The 11,855-nt window shown below is 34.5% G+C and overlaps 1 protein-coding gene across 1 annotated transcript in view; it reads left to right on the top strand.

Moving 5' to 3' along the window:
- LOC147077707 (cathepsin O-like) overlaps positions 1 to 7,969 on the top strand; it is a 129,061-nt gene extending 121,092 nt beyond the window's left edge. The window contains exon 7 of the transcript XR_015072225.1: positions 7,890 to 7,969. The gene's annotated coding sequence lies outside the window, so the exon portion shown is untranslated. The remainder of the gene's footprint in view (positions 1 to 7,889) is intronic.
- The last annotated feature ends 3,886 nt before the right edge of the window (positions 7,970 to 11,855 follow it).

An 11,855-nucleotide genomic window follows, 5' to 3' on the forward strand; every position in this document is an offset into this window, starting at 1 on the left:
AAATTCTCTCTACTGATTAATAATCTGAACCATTATTAGTATTGATAGAACATAGTATAATAAGTGATAGGTATTGTATATAACTGCATACCCAATATATTTTAATAATTACCAATAAATTATATATTTATTTACTGTCGACTTTTATTGTTAACACTATGTATATTGTACTTGGCCCCCACATCCTGAAGCGGGACCCAGGCCAGGATCTTTGGCGGGGCCCCCTATCTATTGCTAGGATTAAAGATATCTAATGTAACGGTTTACAGTAGCGTTTTCCAAATGGTGTTCCATGTATTCAGTGTCTTTTTAACGATTTTTTGTATTTTTAATAAATCCACGTGAAGTTGTCGAGTATCGACACACATTAATCAATAATTGCATTGCAAAACCATGTGTTTTAAAATGTTAAAATTTCCCAAATAGCGCCGCAGGCAACTTTTTTACTGTTAGAGCAAATTTATGAAGAGTGTTTATCTCACTTATCTGGTCGATCTGCCACGCTGGACCCCCAGGCTAGAGCCCTGTCAGTCCCCTACTTGTGGGAGCCATGACATTGTATATCAATACAATTATTATTGTTTAACTAGGTTTTAAGTTTCAATAGGATTTAATTTAGGTACCATCAAAATCCATAAAACAATACCCATTGATTAAACTCATTCACCCAAGTGAAATACATAATATTATGAATATCTGAAACTATTTGGTTGAATACCTATTGCCCTCCCAGTTCTGCATCACAAATGCAGAGCGGGGCGCGCTCATGGCCAAAGTGCGTTAAACAGCACATTCTCGCCATACATCAGACACCGCATCCTGCGTAACACCTCTTCACTTATAATATTATTTATTGGTTAAGAAGCGTTCTTATTATTTTTTTTCCTTTGTCGGCTCTTATTCGCCGCTCACCATTCATAGATGAATAATACAATATTTTATTATCTATCTGAATTACGAGGGTGGGTCAATAAGTCCTTAGAAAAGCCGACAGGTGGCGCGACTAGTACTGTAAGCGGTTTGTTTTCATGCAGCGGCACTACCGATTCAGTATGCTGCGAAGTTTCAATCAGATTGGTCGGGTTGTTGTGTGTTTCTCGTACATTTAAAAAAAAAATTTGCTTGTGGAAAATGGAAAAATGGAAAATGGAGAAAATTGAGTTTAGAGCTGTTATTAAACATTTTAATATAAAAGGGTTAACAGCAAAGGAAATAAAAAATGAGTTGGATTTAGTTCACGGCATATCTGCTCCTTCACTTGCAACTATTTATAACTGGTTAAATGAATTTAAACGTGGTCGTACATCAACAAAGGATGAACCACGCTCAGGACGTCCTGTAGAGGTGACTACACCAGAAATGATCAATAAAATCCACGATATGGTGTTAAGTGACCGAAGATTAAAGTTGAGTGAGATAATTGAGGTTACAGGGATCTCAAAAAGTAGCGTCATTTCTATTTTACATGACAAATTGGGCATGAAAAAAATTTCTGCAAGATGGGTGCCGCGTTTGCTCACAGTCGACAATAAACGCAATAGGGTGGTGGCCTCTAAAGCCCTGTTGTCGCTCATGCAACGCAATCCGGATGAATTTTTTCGTCGCTTTGTGACTGTAGATGAAACATGGATACACCACTATACTCCCGAGACGAAAGAACAGTCAAAGCAGTGGATTGCGAAAGGCGAACCATGTCCAAAGAAGGCGAAAACCGTAAAATCAGCTGGTAAGGTTATGGCTACTGTATTTTGGGATGCACGTGGAATTATTTTCGTTGACTATTTGGAAAAAGGAAAAACAATAACAGGGGATTATTATGCATCTTTATTGGACCAGCTAAAAAACAAAATTGAAGAAAAACGGCCTCATTTAAACAGGAAAAAAATCCTCTTTCATCAGGACAATGCCCGTGTTCACACATGTTTACGATCAATGGCTAAAATTGAAGAATTGAAGTTCGAATTGGTCGACCACCCACCGTATTCGCCAGATTTAGCCCCCAGTGACTTTTTCCTTTTCCCAAACTTAAAAAAATGGCTAAGTGGACAACGTTTTTTTTCAAATGAAGAAGTCATCGATCGGACAAATGCTTATTTTGAGGACCTTCCGAAAACTTATTTTTCTGACGGTTAAAAAAAAATTGAGAAACGTCTAACCAAGTGTATTGAGCTCCAAGGAGATTATGTTGAGAAATAAAAAAAAAATACAAAAATAAAAACTGTTTTAATGCTTTTTTCTAAGGAATTATTGACCCACCCTCGTATTTCTTTGGCTGCACATAGTTATAATTATTATTGTTTTAATATTATTAATAATTTTCAAAGACTATGAAGATATTATAAGCGCGCGCTTGTTGATGACACTCCCACAGGCGGTTAAATTAGAGACCCCTGCGAGCCCCTTTCGCCTCGTAACATTCTATGTGAACATCTGAAACCATAGTCTATAAATGAATCTACATAATAAAAATATATGAAGAGTTTGAGCTGCACCTCAAATTTTATTACATATCGACTAGAGCAGTGGTCGGCAAACTCATTAGCCAACAGAGCCAAATATCAACAGTACAACGATTAAGATTTCTTTTGAGAGCCAAATTTCTTAAACTTAAACTGTATAGGTAGGTACACTGTTTAACTTTATAAACTTAAATTAAAGTTTTAAGTCTTAAACTACAGGTACACTGAATAAAACTTGATATCATACTTAATAATGATCTTATTTATTGATGAAAAGTAAATTGTAAGTAAGGTATCCATAAAATTAAATCACGACAATGACTGACTAACAGTTAATGTGAATAATGGCCATGCATCTCCTTGAAAAGTCAAGTCTGTATATTGTTGTTTTTAATTTTAGGCACGATTCCAGGTTCTCATCAAGAAGACGACTTCTCAATTTACTCTTGATAAGGTTCATGCTTGAAAAGGATTGCTCGCATGAATATGTAGAACCGAAAAGGGAAAGAACAGCGAACGCTATTTTTTCAACCGATCATATGAGTCAGGAATACTATTCCAGGTGTTAAAAATCATCATGTCTTCCTTCTCCAGATCTTTCAAATATCAGAATTATTTTCTTGGTGATGTTTCAGCAGGCTTAGAGAGTAAATCGAAGATTCTCTTTCGAAATCTTGATCAAAGAGGGATAATTTGTTTTCGAAAGAAATAACTTCTTCTAACATCGAAAAAATTCTGTTTCCTTTTCCCTGCAGTTTACGATTAAGCTGATTTTGATGAGACGTAACGTCTACCATAAAATATTTTTTTTGGATCAACTGATGGTCCGTTATTTCTGGATAGTGAACACCCTTATCAAGGAGAAATGCTTTAATTTCTGTTAATAAGGAACTGTTTGTGGTCATTTGTGGCAGAGCCGCATTCAATGGGCCAAAGAGCCACATGTGGCTTGCGAGCCGCGGTTTGCCGACCACTGGACTAGAGCAACATGTTGCTCATTCACTTCGACACACTAAATATCAGTTGACAGAGGGCCTAAAGCACTAATTGAAAATCTAGATTTATAAAAGAAAAATTAAAAAAGATATTTTAATCCTTTCCACGCGGACGGCACACCCGTTTGTGCACTCGTTATGTGGCCATTCGTTATAATTAGCATGTTATTTAAATGTGGTAATTAAATAGTCATTAAATGCTTCGCAAATCAAAAATCATGTAAATTCATTACAAATTGACTGATAATAAATAAAAAATAGTAGGTATACAGTTTAACTATTATGCACATAATCTTTAATGTCATTGTATATTAATTTGCATATTATAATAAGTAATACATTCAATAAAATGTTTTAAAAAAAATTCAGCTACTGCAATGTTCTTTCATAATGTAATTTTATGTATTAACATTATGTCACATTGTCTAGGCTGATGGCGGTTTATTTTATATATAATTTAAGAAGCATGCGGAATTGTAACTGTGTATTAACTAAAAACAATCGAGCCTTTGTTTTGTAATATGGCTAAAATAATGAACGACGTATTTGAACTGCAGGCCGCCTGGCTAGAGGTATATGGTTATCTCATGTCAAGCATTTCAAAGGTGAATGAACAGACATGAAAAGAAGAATAGCAATGGAAAAAATGCTATGTTAAGTCTACAACAAATTTGGAGGACCAAATACAATGGGGGGTACCAAAGCGAATAAAAACAATCCAGTATCATCTCTTGTCTTTCCAAATTCCAGATGAATTGACAAAATTAAGGATGTAACGGGTTTTCCACTGACAAAGGTTTTGCGTGTCGCCAAAAGGGATGGACTCACACCGTGGAGAAGACTGCTTGCGACCAAATCTTTCGGGTCACGATCATCCGCCATGAGGACCCGATAAAGAAAAGAATAATTAATATTACATTCCTAAATTATTTGTGATTTGAGTATGTCTCCGCCTCCCCCCACACTCATGTAGATCTCTATCCCAACCACCACTTCCGGTCTTTCGTAATACACACCGATATGACGTCACAGCCTCAATATAGAAGTCTTACTGTATAGAATCTAGATTCTCAACCATTTTAATAAGCCACGACCCAGATTTGTTAAGACTTCGCGACCCAGGAAAAAATTAGAAAATAACATTGACATAAGAATTATACAAATTTTACATTTTAATAATATGGAAAACAGTATGTATGTATTTATATTGTTACCAACATTAAATCTTATCAATGTGAACTATACATAATACATAAGCTCTAGCAGATAGTGTTGAAAAAAAATTTCAAAAAAGGTATTTTTAATTCTCTCTATAATCCGATGTTGATCTTGGTCACCTCACGAAGGAACTTCGTAACAATTTTTTGTTTTATAAGAAACGAATGTTAGCCATTTGCTCAACCTATTACGTCCATGTTGTAGGTCCAAACACACATTGAAAAAACATAATGTGATTTTGTCAGACCCAGTATTTGAACTCAAACTATACAGACCAGGCGCGTGCAGAACATAGAAAAAATGTAATTTCGACAAAAAATCAACCGGACCCGAAACCCGACACCCCCTCGTGCCTGATACAGATTTTATAAACCGATACATTACTGCTCAGCCATCATGTGTTGCCAGATAGTGATATTGAAATACAGCACCTATGTAGAGAGTCGTTCCAATAATGCTGAACACCGGTAGCTTTCAAAGTGGAGTCGGTGGAAAGGTTTTTTATATTACATTTGTGTATTTTGTAATGTATTGTATATTACTATCATAATAAATTTGTTGTCAAAAATTTTCACGACTCAATCAATGTGTCAATTGACCCAATTTTGGTTCACAACCTATGGGTTAAGAACCCCAGCGGGTCTATTCTATGCTTATCGACCGCTAAAGTGATAAAGTGAAAAATATTATCAAACTTAGGGTAGGTTTGTATCAAAATATTAGCACGTATTGTAACAATTACACGAAGCCGGTTTTTATTGTTGCAATAAGTGCTATATTTTAACAGCACCTATCTTGCTGCTGTTAAAATATCGCACTTATTGCAACAATAAAAACCGGCTACGTGTAATTGTTACAATAAGTGCTAATATTTTGATACAAACCTACCCTAAGTTTGATACTATTTATCAATTTAGTGTTCGATAAGTATAGAATAGACCCACTGGTATAGACAAGTCATAAACTTGTGGTTAGACATTCACTGTGAAATCACTATCGAAAATAAATCATGAAAAGCTGATGTCAACTATTATGACGTCTTCCTTTTTCCTGATAATTTTATTTTTTATAACTAAACTTTAAACTTAATTATGTCATTGATAATAATTCTTTTATTTTTTGGAATATTGTTTAGTATAAAATGATATAGGTAGGTATTTTAAATAATTTTGAATTTATTTTAAATTATTGAAAACATAAATTTTGGAAAGGATAGCTATAGGTACCTAATGATCATTCAAATATTTCATAAAATATTTTACGAAAACATAAAAAAATGGTTTCCTAATAAATTATTGTGAATGAAAATTTATTATTACGCAAACCCTCCTCTAAGTCAATCTATTTTTATTCCAACAGATTTCAATCTTTTTAATTTTATCAACTTGATATCAACTTTGATAGCGAATGAATTAAAATAATCATGGTCTTAATAATTAACTTTTTTGAATAGGTTAATAATAGACAATATGACGTAATGCCAATGGACAAAAGCAATTTTTAAATCTATTTTTAGACTGAACACTAAACAGCTGACGTTGTGACGGCTAAAGCAACGGTCCCGCCAATTTTTAAGGGCAATGACATGTAAAATCACCCATCTAAGTCACGATAACTTCCTTCGGCCCAACCCTATGATTATTAAAGATATCCGGAGGTTTTAATAAATTATTTTTTTTGCGTTTGAACTTCTAATATTGCTTAAATGTTTGTTTATTTGAATTTTCATTCGCAACTCAATAAATATAAAAGTTATGTTTCGTTCTGTGACAAAACGTTCGTACGTCATTCAGCTGTTTTTCAACTCTGCGGGGGTAATTTTCGTAATAAGTAAGTAACCGTATTATCTGTAATTATTTTAGCAAATCTTCCATAATAACCGTCAATTTTTCGATTACTGTTGGTATTATTAATTTTTATTTTACCCATTTGCTGCCCTAACACGTAGATGGGTTTACTGGACTAGTTAGTGGGGTCATCCAATTGTACCCAAAACCTCGTTTGAACTGGTGTACAGTCCTCTATTTTGACCAAGTAATCAACTTCAGCAAAAATACTTATCAGTGCAAAACAGAAAAGATGTAGTCAGGAGAAGCCTTCATTCAGCAGTGGATTGATGCCTACCTACTTAAATGGAGCTGGTCTGGTACTGTACCTGGAAATACTTTTTCTTCCTGGCGCTAAATTGGCTTTTTGCTTCCACCAGCATCCAAATCTGTCCAAAGCCGCTTCCCCCCAGTTTTGAACCCCCAAGCTCTTTAACGACTATCCCTCCATCTTGTATAAGATTGACCAAATTATAGGTACCTACTTCAAGTGTTTGTGATGTTTGATGTCCTCATTACCTGGCTCAAATGATTCAGTAGGTACTAGATAAATGGCTTAACAGGGACTGAAAGGTGCCTCGCAATCAAATAAAGAAAAAACAACTTATAAAAATATATAAATATGTTAAAGACATCAAAGATATTCTTTTTCTAGGTCCTAATGGCTGAAGATTGTGACCACCCTGAAATGGAGCTATCTTCTGTGCTACCAAAACTCTCCACCCCTCACCCAGTAAGCTGCTTCGCTCGATTGCTCCAGCGCGCTGCCACTTGTCCTTTGCTTAGCCTCCCCTGGAGGCTACCCAAACCCACAAGTCTCCAGGTTCTCCGGTCTTCGATGAAAAATGTCTGAACTGCAGAATATTGTATCTCCGATATATAGTCGACAACTGTTCCTTGGGTCAGATAGGTAACAATTTTTTTCTTGTAATACATCCTCCAAACACACCTTTTAGGGAAAAAAATTAGAAAAATACTTACACCGAATGGAATTTGTACCCACAAATCACAATTTAGGAGCTGTGCTTTACCGTTTAAGTTACTAATCATCGTTGCACCTTCAAAATCGGCTGTGTGTATTTTTCAAAACTTTACAGGAGATGCTAAAAACAATGCGAATTACAATACCTGTCGCCTACAACATCCATATATTTTTTCCTTGGTATAGAAGGAATTATTATAAATTTTTTGGTGCAAAAAACCTATTTTGTGAAATTTATACATAGCCGACTTTGAAGGCACAACAACGTAATGCACTCCCTAATTACGGCAAAAAAAGTTATACATTTTCATGTTAACAGTTAACATGTCCGATCCTAATAGGATCATATGGGCGTCCACAGAGTGGAGGTTTGTATTAACAGATTTTTTTTACAAGCAATGGATATCAGCCACTTACTCAACCTATTAGGTCCATACTCTGACTCACACAAATTGAAAAACAATGTGTACTTGCCAGACCCAAGATTCGGACCTGGGGCCCGCAACGCCATAGGCCAACGCTTAAGCCGCGCGGGTATCGTGGGTGTTTTTCCAATAATATTAGCCACTATCTGTTGTAATAAAGAGAGATTCAAAGTCTGCGACACCATCCACTCTGCAGTACTTAAACTTCGCTCCGACGGCATACCTCACAATGAAGAACTTTAATTTGGCCACCAGGTATATCGGTGATTTAATATTACTTGAATTCTATTTGAGAGAAAGGTGTTTACAAAATTTTATTATCATGACCATGAAATAATTTTCAACCATAATTACCATAAACCAAATTGGAAATATTTCAATATGAATCAGTATTTTCAGAATATTAATGCTCATTATAATACTGGCCACCGCAAATGAGTCAGAAGATGTACAAGGGCTTAAAGAACATCATGATGATCAGTAAAATATCACACCTGAACTCATAAAATCATCGGTTCATTATCCAGCTGGGCCTCAAAGGATATTCTAATATTCGGCATGCTGAATTTATTTCTCTAGAAGTCAAACCTAATAAAATATTTTTATTCTTCCAGCTATAACCTCAAGATGTACTCAGAAAGTCAGCATCAGTAGAGCTCAACAAACTTCCACCGACACGTGTGACAAAGCTCTGTGAATATCACAAAAAGTAAGTCTCGCATTATTAAAATTTCTTGTAAATAAACTACAAAACAAAACAGATTACCTACCATCAACAATCCTTAGATGACCTATTTTAAATTCTGTTAAATTTCTATATTTGGTTACTAAAACAACAAAGCACTCTCTAAAGCCTCGATGACATTGAGCTACTTTACAAGCTGCTTGTTGGCGAATTGAAGTAAATAGTATAATATACCATTATTCATCTACATATACTATTTTATTCGCGGAATCATTCGGTTGGCATCATACTGTGACGTTGAACCGAAATCTAGGTAGCACTTTCAACATGGAAAACAGACATTTTGAAATCGGTTTGAGGCACAATGCGCAGGGCTACGCATGCACTATGATGCGTTCATCTATCGAAACACCAGCACAAAACTTTCCACTCGCTCAGAAGCCAACAGGCTAGCGAGTTGAAATTGTCATTTTTGGTATTATTTTGACAGGACGTATTGAGTAGTTCGTTTTTTTACCGGGAGGTCGCTACTATCGCTCTACTGCGCAGACGCAGTAGACCCACACACCAGCGTGTAGCGTGTATAGTTGACCGGCTTTCAACTTTTCTCGGTGGATTGTTTACAATCTGCTTGTTAGCTTGTTCGATGATGACACTGGGCGATTTTACAAGCAGATTGTAAATTCGCCAACAAGCAGCTTGTAAAGTAGCTCAATGTCATTGAGGCTTAATGCAAAAGGGTGAGCAGAGGCTTAGGAATGACGACAAAGACTGTGAGATTTTTAGTTGGTCAAATGGCCATTATATATGAATTTCAGTGGGGTTTTTATTTTTTTAGACTCATCACAGAAAGGATTTTATATCGTTTATATTATTTTCATTCTTCTTCCTTCTGTGCCATATTCATGATCGGACTTTGGCCATATTTTCTTCATTGTCTTCAATGGGGATGGATAGGTAAATAACACACTAAACTGAGACATTTAATTGTATATTATTAATATTACACTTTTGACAACACTAATCGACACCAAGTGTATTTGATATTTTTTTAAACAAATATTTGAATAAAATGAAACATTTATAGGAAAAATAACAATAATATATTCTACTTACATACAATTGTTACGAACGACATACAATTATTACGAACGACATACAATTATTACGAACGACATAAAATTAGCTTTTAATTTGATCACAAGTATATAATACGCAATCACCGGATATAGGAAATCTTAACATACTTAATGTTATTTTATACAAGAGACCACCTCTCATCACTTACAATCTAATTAATCTATGTACACACACTATTTTGACTCTCCTGCCACTTGCTGTTTATGTGCATATATGGTTTGAACAGACAGAGAGCGGTCAGGCGTTCCGCATTCAGCCTTCTTCGTAGTGTGTGGACCGGCGCGGTCTGACTGCCTGCTGTGTGCACAGTTTTGATGAATTCCATACACTACAAAGAGCGCAGAACGCCTGACCGCTCTCTGTCTGTTCAAGCCCTTACAGACTTTGTAATCATTAAAAAGGGTTCCTAAAACAAGTGAGTGTTATGGATATTTGAAAATTAGGTTATTGTAATATTGTCAACCGGTAAAACTGAATAAGACGATATTATCAGAATTAATATTTGATTTACAATGTGGCAAGAGGATCAGAAGACAGTGATGTGCAGTGCCGCAATCGCTTGCTGTCAAGTTAAGACACGATTAAAAAAAAAATTAAAAACACTTAATAGGTTCAATTACACAAAACAGCGATTGAGGTAATACTACATTTTTACAAAACCTACGATAATATTAACTATCATCATTAAAAAGCAATTATTGGCACGACACATGGATGAGAAAAATACCTATGTACAAAACAAATATGAATGTATCTCACAAAATGAAATAACATTTTTAATTTTAATTCGCAAACAAGGTAAGTACCACGTATTACATACTCAACTATATTGAACTGAATACCTTTATGGGTCCTTGTAAAAATATCAATTAGAAATTTAGTAATGTACACATTTAGCATACATTTTCTCATTAAAACTAAATGCGAAAAGTGTCAAAAAAAAAAAATCGGTACTCTGATGGCAGACGGTTATAACTGCTGTTTTTTCATTTTTTTAGTTTTCTCTCAAGGATATGTTCCAAATTGTACATTCTTTGATTTGGCAAAATATTACAGCTGCAAGTTTATTGGTCACAAAGTAACGTTAAAAGATGTCTGCATCTGACCAAATGTGAAAAAAGTTGATAAGGCAAAAAGATATATCTACTTAAAATGCAAAATAAATATAACTTCAATTTTCTTAGAAGAAATGATTTGAGGTTTGTGTTGGGATGCTAATTCCGCTTATTTTAATAGAAAATACTTCAAAATATCTTATAAACTAACTCTTGTCAGACTGATTTCAAAACTTGTTTTTGCTCTCCTGTAAAATTTTGTAAACAGCAGTTACAGCAGTTATAGCAGTTTGCCATCACAGTACCGAAATGTCAAAACCAATTTTGAATTCTTGAATAAATGGATTTTGTTCATTAAAACATCCAATTCATTAAATCTTTCAATAAAAGCAAACTTGTAATCGGTATAGGTAATATACCTCTCATGTAAATTAAAATACTTGCATTTTTTTGAGTTGACTTTGACTTGTTCCGACACCTGTTGAAGGAACATAAAATGTAAAACCATTTAAATTCTTAGATTAAAACTTATGACAATACATGAGCTGCATCTTTCCACATTACAAAGTCGAAATAATGAAAACATTAATTTAAATAGTAATTATATTTTATTCACCTCGCAAATTTAATTCAATAATTAGAATCAGATCAATTAAATTGTACCTGTTCTAAATATAGTGCTAATAATACTTGGTCTATAAAAGAAATAATAGTACTCCACTATAATAATAAAAGTAATTTTCTTGCCGACTTTCATCAATACAAATAAAGAAAACTTAAACTTCTTCGAGAAGCAATACGGGAAAAACATTTTTTTTATGTACATATTCACATATCAGCCAAACTTATTGAGAATTTGGCACAACCTACGGAGAGTGCGACTCTCTTAAAAAAAATTGTCAAAAAAAAAAATCAGATCGATTCTACTTTGTCAGAATACAATAGTATAATAAAGATTCAGTTTGGAATTGCATCGTGTATAAATACCATCTTTCTATTTTGCATAAAACGTGTCATCCGAATGTTATCCCCAATAATTCATGAAGTAGCTGAATCTGTGTAAATTTAAC

Source organism: Rhyacophila brunnea, unplaced genomic scaffold (assembly GCF_057557595.1).
Source record: "Rhyacophila brunnea isolate RB1 unplaced genomic scaffold, BYU_Rbru_1.0 scaffold_12, whole genome shotgun sequence".
Taxonomy (NCBI): Eukaryota; Metazoa; Arthropoda; class Insecta; order Trichoptera; family Rhyacophilidae; genus Rhyacophila; species Rhyacophila brunnea.